Source organism: Oryza brachyantha, chromosome 6 (assembly GCF_000231095.2).
Source record: "Oryza brachyantha chromosome 6, ObraRS2, whole genome shotgun sequence".
Lineage (NCBI taxonomy): Eukaryota > Viridiplantae > Streptophyta > Magnoliopsida > Poales > Poaceae > Oryza > Oryza brachyantha.
This window is the reverse complement of record NC_023168.2, coordinates 9717700-9729376: the sequence shown is the minus strand read 5'-3', so window position 1 is coordinate 9729376 and position 11677 is coordinate 9717700. Positions and strand designations below refer to the sequence as shown.

The 11677-nt window shown below is 43.2% G+C and overlaps 1 long non-coding RNA gene and 2 pseudogenes across 1 annotated transcript; 1 reads left to right on the top strand and 2 right to left on the bottom strand.

The window, feature by feature from the left end:
• The first annotated feature begins 29 nt into the window (after positions 1–29).
• On the top strand, positions 30–2731 carry LOC121054796. Its single transcript, XR_005812083.1, has 3 exons — positions 30–531; positions 767–991; positions 2512–2731. It is a non-coding gene; the product is annotated as an uncharacterized LOC121054796 (long non-coding RNA).
• A 646-nt stretch (positions 2732–3377) lies between these two features.
• LOC102702018 lies at positions 3378–5642 on the bottom strand (annotated as a pseudogene).
• Positions 5643–7377: 1735 nt separating this feature from the next.
• LOC102702297 lies at positions 7378–10716 on the bottom strand (annotated as a pseudogene).
• Positions 10717–11677: the final 961 nt, after the last annotated feature.

Genomic DNA, 11677 nt, shown 5'->3' with positions numbered 1-11677 from the left:
TTTTGTTTTGTGCCACCAGGTCCGATCGCAAGCAACACTAATTCTTTTGGGCCGTGGAGGCGGATCGTTTTTTTGGGCTATGAGTTTTGGGAATAGTAACCGGTGGCCCACATAAAAATTCACCCCAACATGCCAACATGGGGGATTTTTTCTCTCACACATTTGCTTCCATGGTTCCACCGATGCTTTTTTTGTGTGCCTCGTGATTCATCTAGAAGAACCGACGAATCTGGCAAAAGGGAGGTGACAAGGGGGTGATTCGTCTGGCGAAGCGGGAGGTGCGGGGAGCGCGATTCGTCTGCCAAAGCGGGAGGGAGGGGGAGTGCTGAGTGTGATTCGTGAGCTTCCTCAGTCGACGCCATTCTTCAGGTACGGCTGACGGTGATGGTGTTCAATTTTGCTCGAGGTTTTACAGTGTGCGGGGTGGGGGAGCAGCTATGGAGGAGAGTTGATAAGTTCCGTCCGGGGGGCACGGCCAACGACGACGGCTTTGATGCCGACACGGGAGGGGACAATGACGTCACAGACATGGTTTGTCTTTTATGGTCTTCTGATTTCTGAAATTGTTGCGCATGGGGTTTTGCAAGGAAGGGGAATTTGGTTTGTTTCTGGATATATATTTTGTAGTTACTATGGATCAATTGACGAGTGAAGCTTACTATAGAGGATATCATGGGTTTGTTAGCCTAGATGGGCTTGCCTAGCTTCTATTTGATGATATGCCTGAGAGGCGTGTTTATGTTTTTTGGTGTTTGTTTTGTTGCAGGAATCTGCCTAAATACAATGTCACTGCCACTCCGCTGGAGGATTCTGGTGTCCTTAGGTTTTGAGAGCTGAATTTGTGTGACATGTGCTTGAATAGGTTCAGTGTGCAGGGAACAGGAGGACCAAAATGAGCAAGAGTAGGAAGGTTTGGGGCATCAGTTGGGATGACTGTGCTCTTGGGAATGGTTAGTGTACTTCGCTACTCAATGCAGCATAATGGCTGGAGGTAATTTGTTCATCTTTTATTGTTCTTTTGCTCACTGTTTTGTTAGCAAGATATTCACTCTCGTGTAATTTTCTACTATTGTAGAGTTTTCTGTCACTATTTTGTCTATTTGTGTAATTGTAGGCAAAAATGCACTTCTAACCATATTTTCTTCCATGTGCAATTCATGTCCTAGGTCCTAACCACGATTGACTTTTAGTTTTTTCCCAGTGTTCTCTTTTTTGGGTCCGCCTTTTCATGTGCCTTTTTATTCATGTGATGTATATAGTTATTACACCAGATTTTATACTAGATATTATTTTGCTGCCAAAATCTAATTTAAAATTTTGTATTTACTACTTCTCTGATTTCTTTTTTATTAACTATCACTCGTTTATACTTGCACAATGCGTATGCTAAATCTGCACATTTCTTAACCTGCAGTTGCATAATATGTAAATATGCAACTTTAGCATAATCGAAGTGCAACTTCAATATAAATTAGGTGCAATTATAGTTATTTTCTTCATCTTGGTTCGCTTTATGTCATTCCATCTAATTTTTCCACTAGCTAGGCAATTTTGTTTGGTTAAGATTTGTTTGCTCCCTCAAAATCGATCTAAATTTTGGTATTTACGATATCTCATTCTTAAGCTATCAGTCACCTAAAGTTGCCCAATATATATACTAAACTTGCTCATAGCTTGATCTATAGTTGCATAATAAGCCAATAAGGAACTTTAGTATAAACAATATGTAACTTGAGTATAAACTAAGTGCAATAATAGGTATTATAGGTTTGGGAAGTATTTTGTTTGAGCACAAATCTAGATGGGGTGTGTAGTGTTGCCGGTTTCTCTGTTTCAGTTATACCACTCCATGTTCAAGGGAACGTATCCTACTAAATTATGAAGGAATCTAGCAGCATGGCTAAACTTTTGTTTTTTTACACTTCGGTGATGCGCTTACTGTTTTTGTTTATGGCAGCAATTTCGTTTATACTGGTGGGATGTGACATGCAAATAAAAAAATAATTAGTCACCGGGATCATGCAAATGGAGGGTTACCTCAAAGTTTGCTATTTGGTGTGGATGATGGTAAAATTTTTATTTGTATGTTTTATATAAAAAAAATTTGGGATCAGTCTACTGATGCAATACTCGGTAGCTTTTGCTGCAATTGGTTTTGGGGTGAAGATAAATCGTAGTATCAAGTGGTGAGAGTGATGTTGTGTAGGTGCTACATCACAGATGCAAACAAGCCAATAGGGGTAGTATTATGTTAAAGCTCTGGATTTGTGAGTTTTTGGTCCATCAAAGTCATGATATATTTCAACTTAGAGTAGCTTTTCGGCTCTTTTATTTTTAGGCATGATGATGATATATTTCATCATCGATGTTTGCTGCTAGAATTGCTTTCACTGGAGTTTCTTGGGACTAGAATTAATTGCATTATTTTTGCTTGAAATATTTCCATGTTATATTTGATATTGACTGAAGTTGTTAACAATAACATCTTGTTGCACTGGTGTATTTTTGTAGAATGACAACCTCCTACACAACTAACCAGTGATGAAGAACATTAGCCGATGAGCATACTATCGGTATCGATGGATAAGATGATGATATGAAAGCCGGAGGAAAATATTGGTGTTTGGATTATAATTTTTGTGACTGTTGTTAATTCACTAAGTACTCTGATTCTATGGTGGCCATTGTGGATATGATGGATATATTTTATATATGAAGAGATGTTGGACTTAGCAAAGCCTCGTGTAGTCCAATTAGCTCATTTTGTATTCGGATCTGTTTTAACAAGGTCAGGATTTGGTGAATATCTGTTATCCTAGGTGTTCAGAACAATTTTAATCATGTGTGTTCCAAACAATTTTGTTAGATAGACAAAGTCAATTGAACGAAACAAAAAGTTATCTTAGAAATTCAACGGAAGCAAATCTTAGCTTAATCATAAGAGCAAAATATAAGAAAGAAAAAATAGCACAACCTAAAAGACAAATGACTATAAAACTAAACCCAACGGTGCTACCGGACCTCAAAGTGAAAAAAGGAGCCAAAAAAATCCCATTAGGGTGAAGCTCCTTCAACGTGTTTTGCTTACGCCACAAGCCAAATAAAAAACTAAAAAAAACACCAAAAGCCCATACTTGAAAAAGAGAGACTACATACAGAGCACAGACTTTTGTTTCTGGGCCAAAAACCCAAAACTACAACAACTCAAACGTTCGTATTAGAAGGAGGTGGGGCCAGTATACCAAAAAAATTGACCGGCAGCTAAGAAAAAATCAGTCAACTTTAGAATAAATCAGTCGACTTTAAGTCAAATCATTAAAAAAAGTAATCAAATTTGACACAGCAGAACATACAGGAATAGGCAGGCATACCTCTTATTACAGCATAGGAACCACACTTGCTGATGATACATGGGAATCCCCTAGTCCGACGATGGCCACGACCGGACTTCGGACGACATGCTTCTCGGACACCCAGCTCAGGCTTCCCTCTACGACCTTCTGCTCGCCGCCGCCGCCGCTCACCGTCACGGTGAACGTCTTCTTCTCCCCGGCCTCGGAGAACACCAGCGTCTCCGGCGACACATGCACCGTCACCGACTCGGGTATCTCCAGCTTCAGTGTGTACGTCGACGCCGGAGGCCCCACGTTCGTCACCGTCCGATTCACCATGAACGGCGCCTGCTGCAGGGGCACCATGATCGTTGGGTAGTTGAGCTGCGCCTCCACTATCCTGGGCAGCTTCGCGCAGGTCAAGCTTGAGTTGCGCACGATGAGTGCCAAGCCATGGTCGCCCAGGAGCGTGCAGATGTAGCCGGCGTAGTAGGCGACGCCGAGGTCGTAGACGAGGCCGGGATCCGCGGCCTTGGTGGGATTGACGTGGCCGGCGCCGGTCATGAACACGGTCGCCCTCCGGCGCTGCTCGTCCAGGATCGGGCCGCCGGTGGTGACGTCGGTGGCGTTGGATGTCGTGAGGATGGCTGACTTGATGGCCGCGGGCGACCAGTCCGGGTGGCGGCTCTTCACCAGCGCCGCGACGCCGCCGACGTGCGGCGCCGCCATGGACGTCCCGGGCATGACGTTGAAGGGCCATGGGCCCATGACGCTGTCCGGCAGCCACGCGCCGAGGATGTGGAGCCCCGGTGCCAGGATGTCCGGCTTGAGCACGCCGGGGCAGGCCTTGCTGGGGCCCCGCGACGAGAACGACGCGACGGTGGGCGCCGGGCGGACGCCCAGCACCGTGTCGATGGGCGCGACGCTGGCGGTGGATTCGCCGGCCGCAGCTACGTACGACGCGATCTCCCTGCCGTCGGCGACCGTCATCTGCACCACGCCTGGGCCGTACACGGACCAGAGGTTGGTGGTGTAGCCGTCCCTCTCGCCGTTGATCAGTACCACCCCGACGGCGCCTCCTTGCTGCTTGATGCCTTCTATGGCGAACAGGTCGTGCATCATGCTCCCGTTGGCCGGCGCTTCCTTCCGGCTGGTCCTTCAGCTGCTTGCAGAAATGGTGCTCCGGCGAGTAGAAGAGCGGCCGCGCCGTGGAGCTCGAGTTCGGTTCTGGACGAGCGCCTCGGACTGGACGTGCTCCCCGTTGCCAAGGCGCAGGGAGCTGACGAAGCTCCGGTCGACCGAGCCGGCGGCGACCGTGAGCACCCACGGCGCGTTGTTCGTCACCGTCGACGGCGAGGGGCCAGCGTTGCCAGCCGAGCACACCACGGTGATGCCCCTCGACACCGCCCTGAAAGCGCCGATGATGACCGGGTCCTCGCTGATGGGCTTGCCCTCGTCGCTACCCATGGAAATGGAGAGCACGTCGACGCCGTCCTTCATGGCCGCGTCGATCCCGGCCAGTATGGTCGTATCCTCGCAGTCGACGTAGAGGGTGCACACCTTGTACATGGCGATAGGCGCACCGGGAGCGATCCCGGCAGCGGTGCCCCCGCCCACGCCGGCAGCCGACGCGCCGACGACAAAGTTGCCGGCGGCCGTTGACGCCGTGTGCGTGCCATGGCCGTAAAGGTCTTCGAAGTCGTCTTCTACAAAGAACTTGCCACCGATGAACTTGTTGTTGCAGCGAGACGCCGACCCTTCGCACGAACCCTTCCACCTCGCTTGCGGCGGCGGGATGCCGTCGTCGTCGAAGGAAGGGTGCGCCGAATGGAGGCCGGTGTCGACCAGCCCGACGATGACCCCCTTGCCATAGTCGGCGTCTCTCCAGAGCCCGGCGCCGTGCGTCAGCCCGAGGAACGCCGGCGTGTGGGTGGTCGTGAGGTTCCACCTCCGGCCAGGGAACGCGCGCACGAACCCGGGCCTCCTGGACACCACCTCGTGGAGCTCGGCGTCGGTGAGCCTCGCCGCGAAGCCGTCGAACACCTCGCTGTACGAGTGAACAAGCCGTGGCTCCGTGGAGCTCGGCAAGAAGGACTCGTGCCACCGGCGGCGCCCCTCGTCGCCGGCGCCGAAGCCCGCGCCGTGCGGCGACGGGTTCACCAGCACGACGTACGTCCGGTACTCAGAAACCGGCCGCGCGACACCGCCGTCCTGGCTAATGCGTGCGCCTGGGTTGATGTAACAACATGCAGGCACGGCTGCGGCGAGCAAGCTGAGGAAAGAGATGAACAGATTGATGAAGGACGCCATGGACTGCAAGGAAGATCAATGGCGAGATGATATCCAAGCCGGACTGCCATATGATAGCTGTTGACATATATTCTCTGAAATTATTGCAGCAGATGTTTTGGAGAGTGTTAATTGTGCAAATAAATTCCAGCTCTGGGACATAAATAGGTGCTAAATTTACTCCCATTTTGGATGGACTGCATTAGTTCTTGTAGACGAAAGATTATACTTTACCATACAACTCATAAATAATGTTATTATCTCATTTCTCTGCATGAATATAAACCTTATTTTTCAGTGAGATTTATTCATTTATTGGTATGCAAAGATTTCATATTAAATCTAAAGCTTTGGTACGATACAACTGATACAACTCATATAAATAATTTAATGGACCTTAAAGAGAAATCTGTAATGATTGACATACGACGAAGCAAATCAGATTGCACATAAATGTACATTTTAAATTTGCAATTGAGAAAATTTTTCTGGTGACTTAGGCTAGAAGTAGACTATTGATCACAAAGCAATTGTGAAAATTGACGTTACAATACAAAGTAAGGTAATGCACAGAGCTTTGAGTTGGCTCGAATTCAACATTAAATTAGTGAATTGCATTATAAGGATTTTGATTAAACATAATACTTCCTCCGTCCCTAAATGTTTAATGTCATTGACTTTTTTTATACACGTTTGACTATTCGTCTTATTCATCTCACGGCACATCGGCATTCACTTTTCTTCAATGTGTTTCTTTGGTACATCATATAGTGCCATCTTCTATTTTGCAATCTGGCAATTGTTTTTCATAGTATTTTTCTCTGTCCTATGTGCTCAAAGGGGTGAGTACGAGACTTTCAGATTAATGTGCTGCAGTTTGCTGAGCGAACAAATCAACTGAAGTACTGAACTTATATATTAGATTCAGAATATTAGCATTATGTTTTACCATGTGGTTAGGAAATTTGCCTTCTACTGCATTCGGGGTTCCTTTATTTCCTTGGATCTACGGTTAGAATTGAAATGAGTGATTATGTTCTTTCAACGCCACATCAAAGGTTTTAGGTTGATATCATTTTGTTCCTATTTAGGCTGTAAGGTCAATGATATCATACCAAAGAAAATATTCCTTTCAAAAATGATATAATATTTCAATTTTGTTTACACCTTCAGGCAAAAACTCTAGGGAGATGTAAAAAATGCACGACCCTTATGGACAACATTTTGTTGACATGGTTCCATTTTTTGTTTACTTTTTTGTCAACATGGTTTTTTTGGTTTAGTATCCCCTTTTCTTGGTTCTCTGGGCAATAGAGAGAAGAGGCTGCAAGTCTGCAACCTACTCCCTCCGTTATTTTTAATTGACGATGTTAACTTTTTAATTTACGTTTGACCATTCATCTTTAATTTTTTTTCCAAATATATAAAATTGTAAATCATACGTAAAGATACTTTAGTAATAAATCAAACTATAGCAAAACAATCAATAATTATATTTTTTTAAATAAGACGAATGATCAAACGTAGAACTAGAAGTCAACAACATCAATTAAAAGAACCGGAGGGAATATTATTGAGTCATATTGTCTACGTATCTATTCATACACACACACTCTCTATCTCGCTATAAGGCAAATTTCACATAAATCCACAGTAAGTTCTGGACTTAGAGTCTGTCATCTTAATATTATGCCTTGATTTTCCTTGCTTGTAGTTCCCAAGTTAACGGGATAGTTTGTTCTTGGATAGCTACCCGGCAACAAAATGCTCCAGTAACCTTTCAAGTAGTTCCCAAGTTAACGGGATAGTTTGTTCTTTTCAAGAAAAAGGAAAACTGAACGTGTTCAAAGTTCAACCTCTCTGCTGGTATCATGTCCATTGGGTCACTATACAGACTTCATTCAATCAGCACAAATCCATCTACACAAATGAAAAAAAAAAGGCACTCTTGATTGATAATGATCCTTACATAAGCCTGTTTAGGTACTCATCAACGGTCGTGTAGCTGACATCTGGGTAGATTTCAGTGGCCTCAACTCCGACCGATGGTTCGATCTCAAAGTTGATGTGGTCTCCATTTATATATACAGAATGAAGTATGGCCAGGTCGATGCTTAGCTCTGGACACTCTGCAAAACCAAATACAATGATTTGATATGTAGCAACTTCCTCTTTGTATTTGTATTTTATTGATTTTGGGCACATGTTCAACCATTCACCTTTTTTCGAATTTTTTTGTGAAAATATACGGAAATTTAAATAATACTTAAAATACACTTGGTAATAAATATAATTGTAACAAAATAAATAATAGTTACATAAGTATTTTTTTGAATAAGATGAAAATTAACCACGTTATCTATTAAAGTACTGAGGGAGTAAAAGTTCATCTCCGTTGTGATTTTCTAAATCAGAATCAGCATTGTTAACTTGTTTTTTAACTGTTCGAAACAAATATGAGGTGAAGGAACTATATCTTGTCAATAATTGATGGTAATTGTGTACATCCCTAATTGATAGATCCATTAGAAATAAAATGAGATCAAGCATGCATGTTTCTTGGCCAAGTTGAGAGTAACTTCCTGAACATTCAGTTACTGAGCCTAATGTGTCAGTACTGACCTCTGATTTGCCTGAGGACTTCCTCTTCAGTGAGGTAGACCCTCTCAAAGTTGCTCCCCACCTTCTTCTCCCACAGTGAAACGAGGTCGTTCATTGACAGTGCATTCTCTGGTGGTCTGATGTGCAGGACCTTGTTCAGTGTTCTTGGGTCATCAACTGCTCTGATGGTAAACGTCGCAATGTCCTCCTCGTCCACAAAGATTGCTGAAATAGTAGTTTGCTGGCCTAGTTCAGTGCATCTCTTTCAAAAGAAAAAAAAGGTTTGTGAATTTCGATGCAAAAATGGTTATAACTGATCAATGACAAATCTGAACGAACTAATCGGTATTAATGACTTGGAGGCAATGACTAATTAAGATGATATTCATAAAATGAGTTGCCAGAAAAGTGATGTGACAAGGGAGAAAATAATGAAAGAGAAAAAAAATCATATCTCTTTGTACACAGCTACTAAACATATCAACAGATAAATTGCATTAAATGAAAACAGTGGTGAACCTACGGAAAAATTAACAGAGGTCCTATATATATCATACACATATAATATTCTTATTTTTAACTAATAATTGATTAATATAGACTAAAACAACTAAATATTAGATTCTACCCGGGGTCGTGTGACCCCGGGTAGTTATACACACGAATGCTCCTAAATGAAAATATATCATTGCAAGTACTAGTAACCTGGACATATATCTTTACTACTATCTAGATGTTTGATTTTTTTGTCGAACGTTTGACCATTCGTCTTATTCAAAAATTTAATATAAATATAAAAAATGACAAGTCGTGCTTAAAGTTCTTTTGATAAAGTAAGTTACAAGTAAAATAAATTTCTTGCGGGAAATCGTGGAGTAGAACGGGCTGATTTCTTGGCCGTTGCAGCAACACAGTTTAATAAACTGTTTGCATGACTTTTCTTCAGCAATACACCAATCGCCCCTAACAACTGGATACATTGTATATGCTGCAACTACCCTCAAATTTATATGACAAATCATGACAAAATCCTTAAAATACACTTTATGTTCAGCAACCATATATATCCACTTCAACAGCTAGGGTACCCTACTACAGTTTCGTGCGAATCATTTAAAAAGAGTGTTTTGGTTACACCGTAATTTCCCACGGGTAGAAACAACCAATATAATGTTTTTGTTACGCCGTGATAAACAATTTATTGCTGTAGGTTAGAAGAGATGGACAAAATTAGCTTCTAAATCCTAGAGTTAAAAAAAACTACTTACTAATTTAAACACGGATTACTTTTGTCTTCGTACTCATCCATCGATATGGCGTGCCCCGAGTCTAAGTGCGACTAATCCAAAGTTACACAACTCATACTAATAAGGTCATCATCATCACTAATGTTTTCTATCCGGCCCAACTACACACTCATGCCGGTTCATTAAATTATATGCACATCACTTAAATAACATGTATTTTAATAGAATTTTATACGGATGGAATGATTCATTTTAACCCGTGGTGAAGCACTGATATTGTGCTAACTATGTACGATTGTTCATATGGGAATTAAATAAATAAAAATATATTATAACCTGAAACATCGAGGGTCCTAGTCTATTTGACGAGGAGAATATAAAAATCATAAGCGTCTAGCGTTAGTATGGCTCCGAGAAATCCGTTGACGATTGCGAAAGTAACTGAAGCTTGTTGCGTTTCGATTTTACCTTGGGTGTTACCGTCTCCGACGACGACGACTCTGTGGGCCGGGAGGCCACTGGCTCCAGGCTGCACGAGCGTGGGGAGATAGTACCCGGCGAAGAAGTTGCAGCTGATGAACGTGTAGGGGATCCCCTCGGCCTCCACCGCTCGCCGGCTCCACGATATGGGCGTGGTCGGCGTCGTTGCCGAAGTCCGACGGGATGAACCTCTGCAAGCGTCCAATTTCACAGCTTTAATTTGATCGTGTTGGCAAAACACACAAATATGTACCACTGGGAACTGAAACTGGGGGAGGCGTTGACGAGACCTTGATGTTGCCGGCCTCCTTGATGGCCGCGATGATCTTGTCCTGCTCGCCGACGTCGTGGTAGCCGACGGCGGATATCACCACGTCGGCGGCCCTCACCGCCTTCACCAGCAGGTCGTGGTCGCCGATGTCGCCCTACATAGATATGTCGAATTGTCGATCGGCCATGAATGATTCCGAGTTCGAGGTAGTCAAGAACGAGGAGCGCCACGTACCTGCAGGATGGTGACGCCGGCGTCCCTGAAGCTCTGCAGCAACCGCGCCCTGGAGGAGCTGCTGCTGCTGCTGGGCGACGGAGGAGGCGCGGTGGCGCGGACGAGGGCGGAGGTCGGGTGGCCCGCGCGCGCGCTCGCCGCCACGACGAACTTGCTGAGGTGCCCCGTGCCGCCGATGACGAGGATCCTGCTCTTCTGGCCATCTCCGGGTTCCATGGGAGCGAGCAATCCCAGATGACGTATATACGATTCCGAGTTTCCGACGAAGCGATGACGACGACGACGGCGGAGCTGATCGATGATTCTCCACTTTCTAGCTAGAAATGTTGCGGACGACTGAGTGTCTGACTTTGTGGTTGTGTATTTGTTTACCAAGCGACTTTTTAATGCCACTACCGATGTAACCGTATTATTCCATCCGTATTTTAATTAATGACGTTGTTAACTTTTTAAAACACGTCTGACTAGTTTTATTTAATTTTTAATATGTAAAATATAAGTTATAATTAAAAATATACAGGGTAATAAATCCAATTATAACAAAATAAATGATAATTACGTGAAGAATATAATTTTATAAAGCTACAGTACTGGTGACTTTTACCTAAGAAACAGACGCGGATCGACCCATGGCTAATATGTGACTGACTCTACTTTAATTAAATATAAATTTTGTTTTTAAGGCCTCAAAATTGAAATTTAGGTCGTGTTCTTTTATGAATAAAAGATAAAATATGAAATGTTTTGGTAGCTATTTAATGATATAAACGATGAAATTTAACTTGAAAATATACTTTATACTTTACAAAGGTATCGTGTGAATTTATTTATTTGATCCCTTTTTACTTTTAAAATCTTGAAACTAATCAACTCTAATTCTAAATTTTTTCATGGACAAATAATACTGCCATACTTACAAATGTTTTAGTTAAATGAATATTTTTATTATTAATTTTTAAAAATAAGTTTTAGAAAAATATTTTTAAAATCCACACTATCTTGCCACACCTGATATGGTATCGTCTTAGCCACTCCAGCGGGACTAGCATGGTAAGAGTTTTGTCATACGGTAGAACCTACATGGCCAAAAACAATGTCACACTAAAATAATTTTTGGCACGAGAGGGTTGTATTGTCATGGTAACTAGGATGTCATGGTTAAATTGTGTAAATTTTGAAAATAAAATTTCTGACAGTTTTTTAAATATGCATTTAATTAACAA